The 14,657-nt window shown below is 46.8% G+C and overlaps 1 protein-coding gene across 2 annotated transcripts in view; it reads left to right on the forward strand.

Moving 5' to 3' along the window:
- Positions 1 to 817: 817 nt before the first annotated feature.
- The window catches only part of ABHD2 (abhydrolase domain containing 2, acylglycerol lipase), a 95,751-nt gene continuing 81,911 nt past the window's right edge, over positions 818 to 14,657 (forward strand). The window contains exon 1 of one of the 2 annotated variants that reach the window (XM_027570095.2): positions 818 to 970. The gene's annotated coding sequence lies outside the window, so the exon portion shown is untranslated. The remainder of the gene's footprint in view (positions 971 to 14,657) is intronic. The other variant, XM_027570096.2, reaches the window with a different exon arrangement.

Below are 14,657 nucleotides of genomic sequence, written 5' to 3' on the forward strand. Positions count from 1 at the left end.
GTGCTTACCAGGTTTATTTAAATCTCCTTGTCAACTACTATTCTTCCCAGTTGCCAAAGAAATCAGGGTGCATGCAGAAAGCTTAAGTGACTTCCTCAGACCACGCAACCAGTCTTGAGTCAACAGGTCTGACTCTAAAGGCTCCTTTCCTCCAGCTGCCTCCCACGGGGCTAGGGTCATCTTGAGAGCTGGAAGGGCAGTGGGACAGTGACAGGTGGTCCACACTGCCCGGCATGTCCCCATCACCCTAACCCAGCTGGAAGGATACAGAGGCTGCTGTCTCCACATCCTTTCCTCTCCAGGCGGCTCGGTGACTCACTATCCCCCCCTCCTCTCTCCCGGTCACGACCGGTGTTGTGCGCTGTATTCTGGGCTACGGGTGTTAGTGGGTCGCCCTGGAGCCGGCAGCCTCCGCAGCTGAGCTACCTAATCGGCCTCCCTTCTCTCAACTTCACAAGACACCTGACCTTACCCAGCCCCCAAAACAAGCTCGCAGTCACAATTGCCTCCCTCTCCGCACCCCGCCCCCATCAACATCAAACACGACCCAACCTTTAGCCCCCCTCCCTTTTCCCCGCCCCCTCCGGGCCGGCCTTATCCAATAGCGTCTCAGCCCACGGGCTAAAGACGTCAAAGCTAACCAATTGTGGAGGGCTTCTTCGCCGACGGTTCCGCCTCCACTCTGAGGAGCAGCTCCACTGACCAATGAGCAACCAGCCGGGTGCAACGAGCTCGCGGGGCTCGTAGAGCAACGGCTGGGCCGCCCAATGAGCGGGCGGGTTCCGTGTCAGGGGCGTGGCAGAAACGGTCGTCAGGGGCGTGGCGGCAGTTGCTTGGGCGGGGCCGGTAGCGGCGGGAGCTGCACTGGCCAGGGGTTCCGGCTGCATTTCCATGAGCGCCGCCGGCAGCCGCGGAGCTGCAGGAACCGGGCTGGGGGCAAAGCCGGGCCGCGGTAGTCAACCACGCGCAGGTAAAGCCACGGCCGAGCGAACTCCGCTAAGCCGGGATCGCGCCCGGTATCCGTCGGGCCAAACCCCTGAGCCCCGAGGTCCCCGTGGTGGCTCGGCCCATCGCGCCGCCTGCCTGCGCCTCTGATCCTCCCGGGCCTGTCACCTGGCGCCGCAGGGGTCCCCAGGGCCGGCTCGCCCAGTGGCGGGGAGGGAGGCAGCCTGGACCGCAGCGGGTGGGGTACGCCTTTCTGAAAGCCCTTTGTCCCCTCCTACCTCGGGTACCGAGGATGGGGACATCCCTGACTGCGGCCTCCCTGCCGGCCATCCCTCCATCGGTGCTCACTCTTGGGACCTCTGGGGTCTGGGGAGGGGGTCTGCCGACCCAGGCCTGGTGATAGAGGTCTGGGATCCGCACCTGGAAGGAGAGGGCCGAGGGGCCTGATTACAGCTCCAGGTATCCGGGGGGCCTACGCGTTTCAGGGCTCCAGGGGAGCACCAAGGACCCATAGGTTCAAGTTGTAAAGGAGGCAGCTTTTGACCCAGTCGGAGGCGCACTTATTCAGCTTGGCCCCCCGCCAAAGACTGTTCTAGGCGCTTCGTGGGCTTTACCCACAGAGAGCTGTCCAGCAGTGCAAGCCGCTGCCTGCCCAGCGAGGCAGCCGGTGCCTCGACCTTGGAAGTGTCCAGGCAGAGGCCAGATGACAGCCACCTGTCAGGGATGCTTAGAAAAGACTCTCAAAAGGAGGGCTGCATGACCCACCTGTAAGGCCCTTCTCCACTCAGATGCACTCTGGGTGACCTTTAATGCCTAGCTTGAGAAGGATATTTCTGGGCGTCTGTTAGTTGGGAACTGGGTGTTGAATTCACCATAATGGATTTTGTGGTCTCAAAATTTTGTGGTCTCAACTCTGAAGAGTGGGTGTCAGCAAAGAGAATGGAGTATACCAAGAAGATAAGGTTTATTTAGCCATCATGAAACTCTGTAATTAGAACAAGCCTGGACTGCATTTCTTGATCTCCCCCCACTTCCTCTCTTTTGGTTCCCCCCCTCCTCCAGTGGGTCAGTTTCACCTGCATTCCAGTAACCACATCCAAGGGCAGGTTCCAAGAACAGGCTCAAGAGAGGGGGCCTTGGAGACTGTAGGTTTGGCACAGTTAATGTGCTCTGCGCCCAGAACTTTTCCAGGGCCGTTTCGTTACAACCGCGTTAAGTCGAGTCCAAAGGAGAAATCATACAGTACCCCTTTCATTACTCCCTGTCATTTGCCTGAATGGAGAGGACATAGTAATCTTCTGAAGGTCAGGAGGCAGAGAAAGAACCTGAACATAACTTGCGGCTTGTTTCAGGATGAATTAATCTTTGAATAACCAGTTAGAAAGCAGACCAGGTCATAGACTGTGGATGGTCAGCACGTGGACTTGGGGGCGTTTTAGAGCTGACGATCCCTTAGTTAGAGCTCACCTAATCTGTCTTTTCAATGCACAGGTGAGGAAACTAAAGCCCACAGAGGTCACAGGGCTGACTGGTCATTGCAGAGCCATGACTAAAGGATGGTCTGTTGACCCTGGAGTTAGCCAGTGCATGACTTGTGTTTTACTTGCACTCTCGGTCTATAAATTCTAGAGGGGTCCAGACAGTTTAGGAGCACAGATTTTGGTGTGAGTGCCCGGATTGGAATCCTAGCCTTACTTCTTACAAGCTGTAACCTTTGGCAAGTTAGCTAACCTCTCCATGCATCTGTTTGCTCATCTATCAAACAGGAATAATGACGGTACTTAGATTGGAAGGTTGTTTTGAGGATTACATGAGTTACTATATCTGAAGCATTTAGAACAGTGCCTGGCACATAGTAACCACTATCGATTTGCGAAATACGATGTTCTGTTGCCTTTTTATGCCTTTTTTTTTTCCCCATATCTACCACGCAGTATTTTCTATCAGGAACTAATTTTTTTTTTCCTGTCTCCTGCCCCCAATTCATTAACCATATTCCAGATTTCATTGTCGCATAAATGTCTGTGGGGTTTTCTAAGTCACCCTGCATTTTAAAAAAGTCGTATCATTCATTTTCTCTGTTAGTCCGCTCCTTCTAATTACACTGCTTTTAGGTGACAAATCTCTCTTATTCTCTTTAAAAAGATGGAAAGAAATCCTTCAAAGTGATAAACAGAGTCCCTGATAATACAATTCTTCACAGCATCCTTCCGAATATCAGTTCCCTCTGTTTGGCCCTCCTGCCCATTTGTCAGTGTGATGCAGCTTGATTATAAATGGATGAACATTTTTAGATTAAGATTTCATGAGCCACTGTATTAAGTGCTTTTTGGAAGTTCAAGGATCGTGTGTCAAATGCATTTAAGCAAGTTACTTAGTCATTCAAGCAGGGGGAGCACCAGCAGCGCTGCGTTGCCTGGCAGGAACACAAGTGTGTGACTGATTTCTGCTGGTAATGTAGCTTCACCGGTTTTTCTGTTCTCTTCTCGAGCTTGAAATAAACGGGATGGCAAGTACAATGGAACAGTTTTTCCTCTCCCTGTAGTTAGAAAAGTTCCCTTTCTTCTCTTTTTTCCGTTCAGCGTCATTTCCTTTATTGTCTTCATGGTTTTGATAAACTTTCTCTTGGTTTGCCAGCCAGTTCCCTTTGAATTGGAAGATACCTGTCACCTTTATTTGCCGGCAGGAATCCGGTCACCTTTGGTTTTCCCGTCTCTGTTTTTATGAGTTTTCTAGGATGTACCAAAGATTATCAGATTCATTGATTGGAATCTTTTTAAGAGTTGATTCTGAGTTTTGGGGTTTTGTTTCCGGACATTCTATAGAGCTCGGCCATCTTAGAATAATTGTTTTAGTTTCTTTGTGTGTTAATATGGGCCCCTTTCTCTCTACCTCGCTTTCTTCTCCATAACATCTTGGCGAAAGGCTTCTCGTTTGCTGGTATTCCTTAATTCTTCCACTTAAACCTTTCTCCTGGTCATCTCCAACAGAGCCCACAAAGAGTCTAGTGGTTCCCCTCTGCCCAGAACACAAGATAGTCTTCTTTGGTCCTATGGGAGACAGGGGTGGAATCTGTCTTATTTTTTGCCTAAATCCCGATTCTTTGAAAAACCCTAGCAGGGAGACTTCCAAAGTAATAGAATTTCGTGTGGCAGAATTTCTGCTATGATCTTCTGCTAGCAGTATTCTGGTGTTTATTGCAGTGTGGGTTTTGAGTACTCCTTGACCAATTCGAGAGTGTGGATGACTCGAGCATGGGGTGTTGAAGCCTTCCTGTTCCATTTTGGACTAAACTGTCCCCAGGAACAGAGCCCTAGGGGTTCAGGCTGCCTCTGGATGTGGTCTGGCTTGAGAATTTTATGTAGCAGCTTTCCGTGTTCCAATCTCTTTGTCCATGCATGGACATTTTTAACCCTTGTGCTGCTATTTTTGTGTCGACACTGTGTGCATGCTGACATCATCTCCCCGAAGGATCATTTTTCATATCTGCATATTTATTTTTGTTGTCTTGGTTCTAAGGCATCATGTTTTTGGGATTAAACATTTTCTTTTTATAAAATGGCTGGTGTGGACAGGTGATCAGGCCTGTCGTTATCCATGAAGCTTGGGCGCTGGACCCCATTTGCAAGGCCTCCTCTTCCCATCGTTTTTTTTTTTAAGATTTTATTTATTTATTCATGAGAGACAGACAGAGAGAGAGAGAGAGAGAGAGGCAAAGGGAGAAGCAGGCTCCCAAGGAGCAGGGAGCCCAATGCGGGACCCAATCCCAGGACTCTGGGATCATGACCTGAGCTGAAGGCAGGCGTTTAACCATCTGAGCCACCCAGGCGCTCCCATCTTTTGTAACAGTGAAGTAGCAGACAGGTGAAGAGCCTACTAGAGAACTGGAACATCGATACCTTGGGTTTGCCCTGTTTCTGATTTTCTTTTGTTGCCTTTAAGTAGAGGTTCATTAAGTTCAACAAACAGAGCATCTGGTTTGCACTAGGAAAACAGCTGTGCGTTCCGTTTGCTGCATAAGGACTGTTTTGTTTTTCCTTTACATTGAACACATTTTTAATATTTTTACTTAAATTTTTAAAAATGGGTAATGCATTTATACAATGAACGAAAACGTTCGAAAGGCACAAAAGGCGAGACGGTAAACACATCTCCATCCACCCCTGACTCCTGCTACCTACTTCTGTTTCCTTAAGAGACGATCAGCGATACTGATTTCTTCTCCTCCAGGGGTGTTCCATGCACAGCCAGGACATTGTATACAGCCATTAGCAAATTCATCACAATTATCCCCTTCCCTTTCACACACATGGTAGCATACTATCCATGCTATTTGGAACCTTGCTTTTTTTTCACTTAATATTTCTTGGCAGTATGGAAAGAGAGCTCCAGTGTCATTTTTTATGAAGGTGGTCTATTTTAGATGTCTCCTTTCCGTTTCTAAGGATGGTAAGAACCAGTCTTACTTAGGCAGCAGCCTCCCGTGGAGATTCTAAGGCATTTTGTGGATATTTATGGGCAACTATGTTTCTTCTCTACATCCCATCGCTCTAAGCCTGAGAAGAGGCCAGGTGAGGTGGAGCGCTTCTCTTAAAGGTCATCCTAGGGAGGGAGAATGGGAGCGTTGGAGAATGAGGAGCAGTGGACCTTGTGCCCTTCACCTTGCCCTCTGCGCAGAATGTGCTGGAATTTCCAGGGAAAGCTTGCTGTGTTTTCTCTGGTCTCCAGAAGGCTTCTGGCCTTCCTGATACACATTTCAGCACCCCTGTCACATCCAACCCTGGCTCCTGTACCACGGCACTGGCTCTGGTGGTCCTCACCCCGGAGCATCCAGAAGGAACCCCACACCTCACCACTGGCCTTCCTGTTTGGGTAGCTTTGTTCAGTGCCCCACCTCTTTTCTCCAGGAAAGACCAGCTCTCCCGCCTGCACCTCTGTGAAGTATCTTTCCTAAACGAGCATTTGGGAATGTAATTTTGGTTGTTCTTAGGAGTGTTTCCCAAATTCTCTAAACCACTTTATCATTTCCAAGGTGTGAACCTGATATGGCCTGGCCAAACTTTCTCTGACGGTGACTTGAAGAAGAGAGTTTTGGGGTTCTTCATACTTGGATTTTCTATGACTGCACTTATGTGTTTTATAACTGCACAGAATTAAACACGGCCTGTGGTCTTCTGTGGCTCCCAGATCTTGCCTGGTGTTCTGTTGCCCTCTTTTCTTCAAATGTGCCTTAATCTTCATCATGCTTTCATTTACCCCCGAGTCTAATTTAGAGTCACCTTGAAATTGAACTGAACCACTAAGGTCTTAGTCCACCAGTCTAATCAGGAGTCATTGCTTTCTGATCTTTGCTCAGTACTGGGCGTCCACATTATCAACCAGTTGCACCGTAGATACTGTGCTATGTGATAGGAGAGGGAGGTGGCCTTATCAGTTATGCCTTTTCCAGTCTCCCGGGGGTAAAAGAGAGAAGCTTTGAAAATCGCCCCATTTGTGCACAATCAGTCCAAACATCTATTCATGTACCGTTCCCTTAGTCATGTCAGAGCATAAAAAACAAGGCAGGAAGTCCAACATAGGATCGCCAAATTTTCATCTTTTCAGAGAAGGAAATAAAAAAGCCCTGTCATCTCCTGTGTTGCCATCTTTTTATTTATCTGTTTGTTTGTTTTTATAAGATCTTATTTATTTTAGAGAGAGAGGAGCAAGAGAGGAGGGACAAGCAGACTCTGTGCTGAGCACGGAGCCCGACGCAGGGCTGGATCTCACAACCCAGAGATCATGGCCTGAGCTGAAATCAAGTCAGATGCTTAGCTGACTGAGCCACCCAGGCGCCCCTTGTTTGTTTATTTTTAAGTAAGTCCTGGGCCCAATGTGGAGCTTGAACTCACGACCTCGAGATCCAGAGTCACACGCTCCACTGACTGAGCTAGCCAGCCGCCCCTGTTGTTGTCATCTGTCGAGAAAAGATATTTTAACACCAAAAATGTGGGAAGGTCAATGTCCCAGGATAAAGAGCAACCTTGTAAACAGAACAGATTTAGATCAATCAAAAGGTTGAGCTGGTGGAGATGGAATCATGGCGTTGTGGGGCGGGGGCGGGGGCGGGGGCGGGGGGCGGGGTGCTGAAGAAGAGGATTCTGTTCAAGAAGGTTTCTACTTGTCCGGGTTCCTTAAGCAGTGCCGGCTGGTCTCTCGCTGGGACCCCAGGCCATTCATGCGGCCCAGCTGGCCTACTTGCAGCATGGTCTGCTGTGGGTTTGTGTCCAGTGTTTTCAGGTGATATGGACCACACAGTGTTGATCCGCAGTTGTAGCACCTTAGAGTGATATGAGCCAATGCACCGGGGGTCTTGATTTGTTCATGTCCAAGGCGTCATGCTGTGGTTCTTAAGGACAAGGAGAGGGGGAGGCTGGGATGGGACCCCAGCCACTCATTGGAATTGAGACCCTCCGGTGTACTTACACGTCGGTATTTTGAAGCATATGCTTAAACTTATTAAATTCTCAATTTACTATGTCAGGTGGTGCCTCATATTATTTCTGAGATAGACTGTGACTTCTCATCTGCATCCCCATGGCACTGTTTGCTCTACTCCAGTAGCACCGTGCCATTCCATCCCAAGTCAAGGATATTTCCTAGAGATCCCTTGGGTTCTCCTTAAATTAAGGACATTCAGACTTTTTGGTTTTCATGTTAACAATAGTTGGAAATATTTTCAAAAGCCTGTCCTAGATCATTGGGATAACCTCATTATATCTGGGTCCAGCCACACAGCCTCCATGCCCCCCAGTTGTGTATGAATTTCTCCTGAGTTGGAGCCAGGTAAACTGCTACAGAGAAAAGTACAGGAGGACTTAGCGTGGAGAAGATGAGTAGCATCAGGGGCGGCCAAGGGATAGCGCAGAGCCCTGTGCCGCTGAAGGGTGCAGCGGGCCTCCCAGCAGAGAGGAAAGGACCCGAGGATGCAGTCGTCACGTGGTGCCTGGTGCTCAGCCACAGGACCTGCCCAGGACGGGGAAGGAACACGGTGCTGTGGTCGCGGGATTTCAGGTCTGAAAAATGGCGTCAGGGTTCCCTGGCTGGTTCAGTGGAAGAGCTTGCACCTCTCGATCTCGGAGTCGTGAGTTTGAGCCCCACATGGGGTGTAGAGATTACTTAAAAATAAAGAAACAAGGGCGCCTGCGTGGCTCAGTCGTTAAGCGTCTGCCTTCGGCTCAGGTCATGATCCCAGGGTCCTGGGATCGAGGCCCACATTGGGTTCCCTGCTCAGCAGGGAGCCTGCTTCTCCCTCTGCCTCTCCCCCTGCTTATGTTCCTTCTCTCGCTGTGTCTCTCTCTGTCAAATAAATAAATAAAATCTTAAAAAATAAATTAAAAAAATAAAGAAACAAAAAGTTTTTAAAAAATGGCATCAGCCTCCTTATATTAATGTAGTTAATCTGACCTTTACTGTTTGAATAATATTATTTGTATTTATTCGTACATTTGTCTTGGTCCCCATCATTGTAAAAGTGCGGAACGAAATTTATACCGAGTTTTATGTTTGTACATTTTAAGAAATAGTATGATAAATCATAATTGAATAGAAGTAACTCAACTTAAATTTAAGAATTGTATAAAAAGCCCTCAGGGGATCTGGAAGGACTATTTTTTTTTCCCCCTCAGAGGGGGCCATCTAGCACCTGAGTTTAAAAAAACCCAGTGTAGGAACCCTACGCTCTGTGGAGCAGAGGTTTCCAGTCAGATTTGTGTCGTGAGCAGCTCCTGTGTGCTGAGCACTTTGGAAATACTGAGTTGAAATGAAGAGTTAGTTTGCGTCATTGGTGTCCTGCCTTAATAAGAGCCTGTTTGTACATGCAGCTGACACTAAGTGTCTACGCTAATAGAAGGGAGCCCTCCAGAAGTAATTTCTTTCATTCTTTTGGCTTGTTTAATTTTGGAGTTAACTTTGGAGTTCATTTTCTATTGAGATTTGCATGACCTGCACGCTGTAGTGGGAGCAACCTGCGACTATTTGCCATGAGTGACTGTTATTTACCATAATCGTCCCAAGGACAAAGGAGTCTTGACTATTGCTGAAGTTGGGTGTGCACTTGAACCTCAGTGACTATGGGAGACTCTCTGTAATGTAGCTAAATAATCATTCATTCATTCATTAGCTTTGGTTATGGGAATTTGAAAGATATACAGAAATAGAATCATATAGTGAACGCCCATGTACCCATCACCTGTTTCAACAGTGATCAGCTCATGACCCCTCCTGACTCCTCTGTTCTCCTAGCCACTCCCTAGCCCACATTAATTTGGAAGTAGATCCCAAACGTCATGTTGTATCTATAAATATTTCCATGATACCACCTAAAAATAAGGATCCCTTTATTAAACATGATTATAATACTATTCTTACACTTTAAAAAGTAACAGTGATTCTTTACTATAACTATCTAATCAAATTTGAACTAGCTGTTCAAATTTCCGATTGTTTTAAAATGTCAGAAATGCTTTTCTTCTTTTTTTAAAGGTTATATTATCATTATTGTTATTATTATTACTTTGAGAGAGAGAGTGCTAGCAGGCAGGGAAGGGGCAGAGGGAGAGAGAGAGAATCCCAAACAGGCTCCACACCCGATGAGAGGCTCGATCTTATGACCCTGAGATCATGACCTGAGCCAAAATCGGGAGTCGGACACTCAACCGACTGAGCCACCCAGGCGCTCCTCTTTCTTTTTTATATGACTGGCAGCATTTTGTGCATGTTGTCTTCATCCTTGCTTTGTTCACTTACTGTGGAGTGATGTGTTTTAGCAAATTTCCACATACGTTGTGCTTCATCCTATTAACACTCTCAGGTATCTAATTATGACATTATTCTCACTAAAAATTGAGGGAAACATAGTTTTCTTAGGAGCGTGTGATTGTACCAGAGGCTTTCATTTGTACAGCAAACATTTATCAAGCCCTCCCTCTGCTGGGCCTCTGCCGTCCAGCCCTTCCGTGGGGACTGCACACCCTCTTCCCCACCACTGGCCCATGCTTGGCCCCGAGGCCACTATCCATCAATGCCTGCTGAGCTTCCAGGTCCTCACAGCTAGCTCCCTGTGTGGCCTGAACTGTGTTCCCACCATGGACTTTAGCTTCTCAGCCTCCAGATAACTTGGCTGCGATGCTCTTCTCTATTCTGATCATGTAAATAAAGCAGTCACCCTCTCTTGTCAATGACATTGAAAAATGTGCCCTTCTAAATAGTAAGATTATGGGAAATGCCACATAGCTTATAGTGAAGGATATTTTCCCCAATTTGGAAAACACAGCCCCTTTCTCAGGTCTATCATTAATATCACTCATCAGTCTTTTTATTGACTCTACATAGAAAGCTGGATGTTGCCAGAGAAATCTTATCTTTGCCACCAAGGAGCTTCTAAGAGGAATGCAGATTTTTTTTTTTAAAGGCTCTCTTTGAATGGGAGAGGCCTCAGAGAGCATCCATCGATGGGGCTGGGTAGTCAGGATCCACCCAGCTCCACGAAGGGCTTCTGAGATGGGTAGGTGCCTCGCCTCTCTCTTTGTATTCCTAGAGCCTTACCCACGGACTGGCACCCACCCTGGGCCTCAGTTTCCTTACATGCATTAATAACTCACAGAACTATTGCGAATACTAAACGAGGTAATGTCTGAGGATGCGCTTTGTAAACAATCGTCTCTACTGTCAACTTCAGGGCATTTCGTGACATGTTTGAGGAATAACTGAGGTAATGTAGTTAAATGACAAGCATTTGATAAACTGTAGGGTTACACAAATAGGCATTTTTCCTATCACCTTGTTCTGCCCCTTCATTTTCAAGATACAGTGACTTAATAGCACCAGCCGGAGCTACTAGTAGGTCCCGAGATGAAGGTCTTCAAATCCTAACCTATGGTTTGCAGATTTAATCTTTTCTCTGGGTGGCTGATGAGAAGCTCATGGTCTGGAATGGGGACAGGAGTGTGTACACGTGGCACTCACTTGTCCCCCCAGAGGAGATGGTTAGATTGGATCGGTCGTGATCACTCACAGGCAAGTCTGGGAGCTGGACTAACCAGGTTGGACGCCCCGAACCTGTGGCTCTGGACTGCAATTCTCCAGCCTTGTTGGATAAAGCCAGCCCCTTCTCTGCCTTCTCTGGTGAGGACACCACTGCCAAGTTATCACTGTGTTTGCGTTTTTAATTTTTATTGTAATAGCAAGACATTCTTGTTACCCCCATTTCATGGGTAAGGAAACTGAGGTGCAGAGAGATTAAGAGGCTTGCCCAAAGTCACACCATCAGTAAATGGGACAGTTGCCCTTCCGGCCAGGTCCGTCTGTCCCCAAAGCCTGTGACTCTCTCTACCCTGTTGTGAGTGGCCTCACTACCCTGACATCATGCACACCCAGAGAAAGCATCTTGATGAAGTAGAAATCTTTGCAACAACATTTGTTCTGACCTATTTACATAGACTTGTTTCAGATACCATAGATATTTGAGGAGGGATTTTTCCATTTTCCTTAGATGCCAGAAAGGATCCCTATGTTACAATTCCACCAACATTTCAGGGCGCCTGGGTGGCTCAGTGGGTTAAGCATCTGCCTTCGGCTCAGGTCATCATCCCACGGTCCTGGGATCGAGTCCCGCATCGAGCTTTCTGCTCAGTGGAGAGACTGCTTCTCTCTCCCTCTTTTGCTCCCCCTGCTTGTGCTCTCTCTCTCTCTCTCGCAAATAAATAAATAAAATCTTAAAAAAAAATTCCACCAACATTTCAATCTAGGTTAACCTAGGATTAATTGTATTCAAATTTATATTTTCTGGATTATGTCATAAGCTCATGTGTGTTGGAAAATACCATAGACACTTTTGTTGCATTGGTTGTTTTGGAGGAAGTTAGCAGAAATTTGAGTCTTCTAGTGGTATTTCAGTATTTAGCTGATTGCCAACAATCAACGGGTAGCTTTCTGTCTACCTTTTCTTTGGGTGCCTTTCCTTCCTTCTGCTACCTAAAACAGCCTGTTTGGGCTTTGAATTCTCTTTCTTTATGTGTGAGCAGTTTTTGAAGTAGATTAATGTATAGCTCTTTGGACCTGCTAAGATATGCTTTAGACAAACAAGGGGAAATGGTAAAAGAAATATGGTATCACACAGTAGCTTCTCTGAGTGATGGAAAGGAGGAAACTTTGATTTAGATGGCTAATTATTTGCCTGAACTCCAAGATGTTCTTTAAAATATCCCAAAGCTGCTGACAGCCCAGGTCGCTTTGAGCTTTTTCTTTTGCTCCACAGTAGTGTGGCAGGTACTCACAAAGACCTGTACCTTTCAGCCTAATGTAATAATCTCCTCGTGAGAAAATTCTGCTCAAGAAATCAGAATGGTGATGCGTTAAGCCTTCCCACGGACTTGGCCAATAAATATGTACAGAGCGCCCCACTGTGTGCTCAACACCATTACATTTAAACTTGTGTAGAATTTACACGAGGATTGAATGAGAAGGGCATGGACCAGAATTCCCAACAGAGACAAAAGGAATATGAATCATTACTTTTATGGAGAGATGAGGCTAGTTATGAAATTTTTTAGTTATGAAAGTGTGTTTGCAAAATGCAAAGATGGGAAATGGTATGATTTTTAGGGCCTTAAGGGGATGGACCCCCAAAATGAAGATTCCTATACAGTTCAGCAGGTCGTACAAAACTATTTGCCTGGTAACATTTTGTGTTAACTATATTTAAAAAAAAAAAGAAAGAAAAACGATTTGGATGCCACTGAGGGCTTGCAGTGATATTCACACGGCAAATGACAACGCTCGTCCAACGTCCCATGGATTGGGTTACAAATAAAGGCTTCTCACACCTCCTGCCACGTGCACGCAGACCCTCAGTGTGCCTGCGCCACACGCACAGCCAGGGCCATATAGGTGTGGTGCTATCTTCTCATCGTAAGTAAAGCCCTAAAGCTTCATTCCACAATGACTCACTCCCTCTGCTCCCAAACCCGTCCCTCCTGCCCTGTCTGCCTGTCTCCTGACTGTCCAGCATTCTTGGGCCTCAGCTAGCTCAGCCTGGGAGCCCAGCCTGATGTCTGCACCCCAGCCCTGCTTCTTACCTTCTCTCGTGTCCCGTCTCTTCCCGTGGCTCCCTAGCTATCTGAGCCCACCTCCTTCCTTCTGCTTCCTTTGTTTGAATTCCTCTAGTATTTGTAGTTGGCACTGTAGGATTCTGTACTTACAATATGCGTGGAGTTGCACTATTTCCCAATTATTTCATAGATACCATGTATTATACTTACTTCATAGTCCTCACTGAGCTTAGAATGAAGCTAATGCTTTTGGTACCCTTGGGGAGCAAGGTGGAAGGTCAGTAGAGGGGTGTGGATTTGCATAACATCCTCCTCAGCCCTGTGGTATTGACACACTTTTTGGGGGAGAGGGGACAGTTCTGTCCTCTTTACTTAAACCGCTTTATCCGAGTGTGCTTCCAATTTATTCAGGTAAATCAATTTTTGAGAAATGGGATCACTCTCTTTCCCAATTATGGAGAAGCAGTTCCCTCATTTCTGATGAAAGAATCTTACTTGATGGCTAGTTCCTCCTCTCAGGAGACATGTGTGCATGGGGGAAGCCCAGGAGAGGAGGAACCCCCCATAAAGTGAGCCAGTGGCTGAGACACACCGGCCTTGTGGTACGCAGTATTGTACAGATTTCTCCTGTGGCGTTGGGTGGAGGTAGACTGAGGTGGACTCCAAGCAGATGCGTGGCTGATACAGGTAAAATACAGGCTGATGCAGACAAAAACCAGAGGGGGAGACCGCTGGGGTAAGGGGTAGCAGTTGGGACTTGCCTTTGGGCCTTAAAAAAGGCTGAGAAAGCTTGCTTCCCAAGAAGGAGGCAAGACTGGGGGAGGCCGGGAACAACAGCGAGATGTTTGTGTTGGATGAACGAGGAGACAGAATATGTGAGGGTGTGAGCCCACTTCTGTCTGTTTACTTCAAAAAGCAATCTATTTAGCAGAGACCTCAAGATATATCAACCCTTTCTGTCTTAGAGCTTTTGAAATTAACTTTTCTAGCTATTTCAGTGTCATCAGTGAAGGATCTGATAAAGCCAAACTCAAGACAGCCTGGGGGACCAATTCCAGCTCTTCATGTGTTTAAAGTCCCTAGCTATTGCTTTAAAACAAACATTTTTATAATCTTGAAATATTTAATAAGGCAGCTTCCCTCTAAAAAGCTCAAGGCATTTTACAAACTTCATCTTGAGTATATCTGTGGGTATTTCATAACCATAAAGCTTTTTTTTTAACCTACATAATTTCATTAATTACTTCCCCTTAATAACCTGTAATTTTGTAAACCCTCACCCCCCTCCCATTTCATGGAAGAAAAAGCAAACTTTCATAAAGCTTAGATAATTCACCTAGGGTCGCCCAAAGTCATTTGGCAGAATCTGAACTCAAACCCAGGTCCTCCGATTCTAAAACCTGTTGTTTGGTTATAGCACATGGGCTCCTAGGGTAAACTCCAAAATCCCGAGAAAGGGCAAGTGATCTGCCCAGAGTTGCACAGCGCAGCGTGTTTAGAGGAGAGAATAACTCCAGATGCCCCTGGAAGCCACTGGTGTGGAGACACAAATGGGATCCCTTCCCCCTTCTCACAGCCGGAATGGTGGTGGTGACCCAGAGGCTGGGGACGAGGCTCCGTTGA

This window comes from Zalophus californianus, chromosome 6 (assembly GCF_009762305.2).
Source record: "Zalophus californianus isolate mZalCal1 chromosome 6, mZalCal1.pri.v2, whole genome shotgun sequence".
Classification (NCBI taxonomy): domain Eukaryota; kingdom Metazoa; phylum Chordata; class Mammalia; order Carnivora; family Otariidae; genus Zalophus; species Zalophus californianus.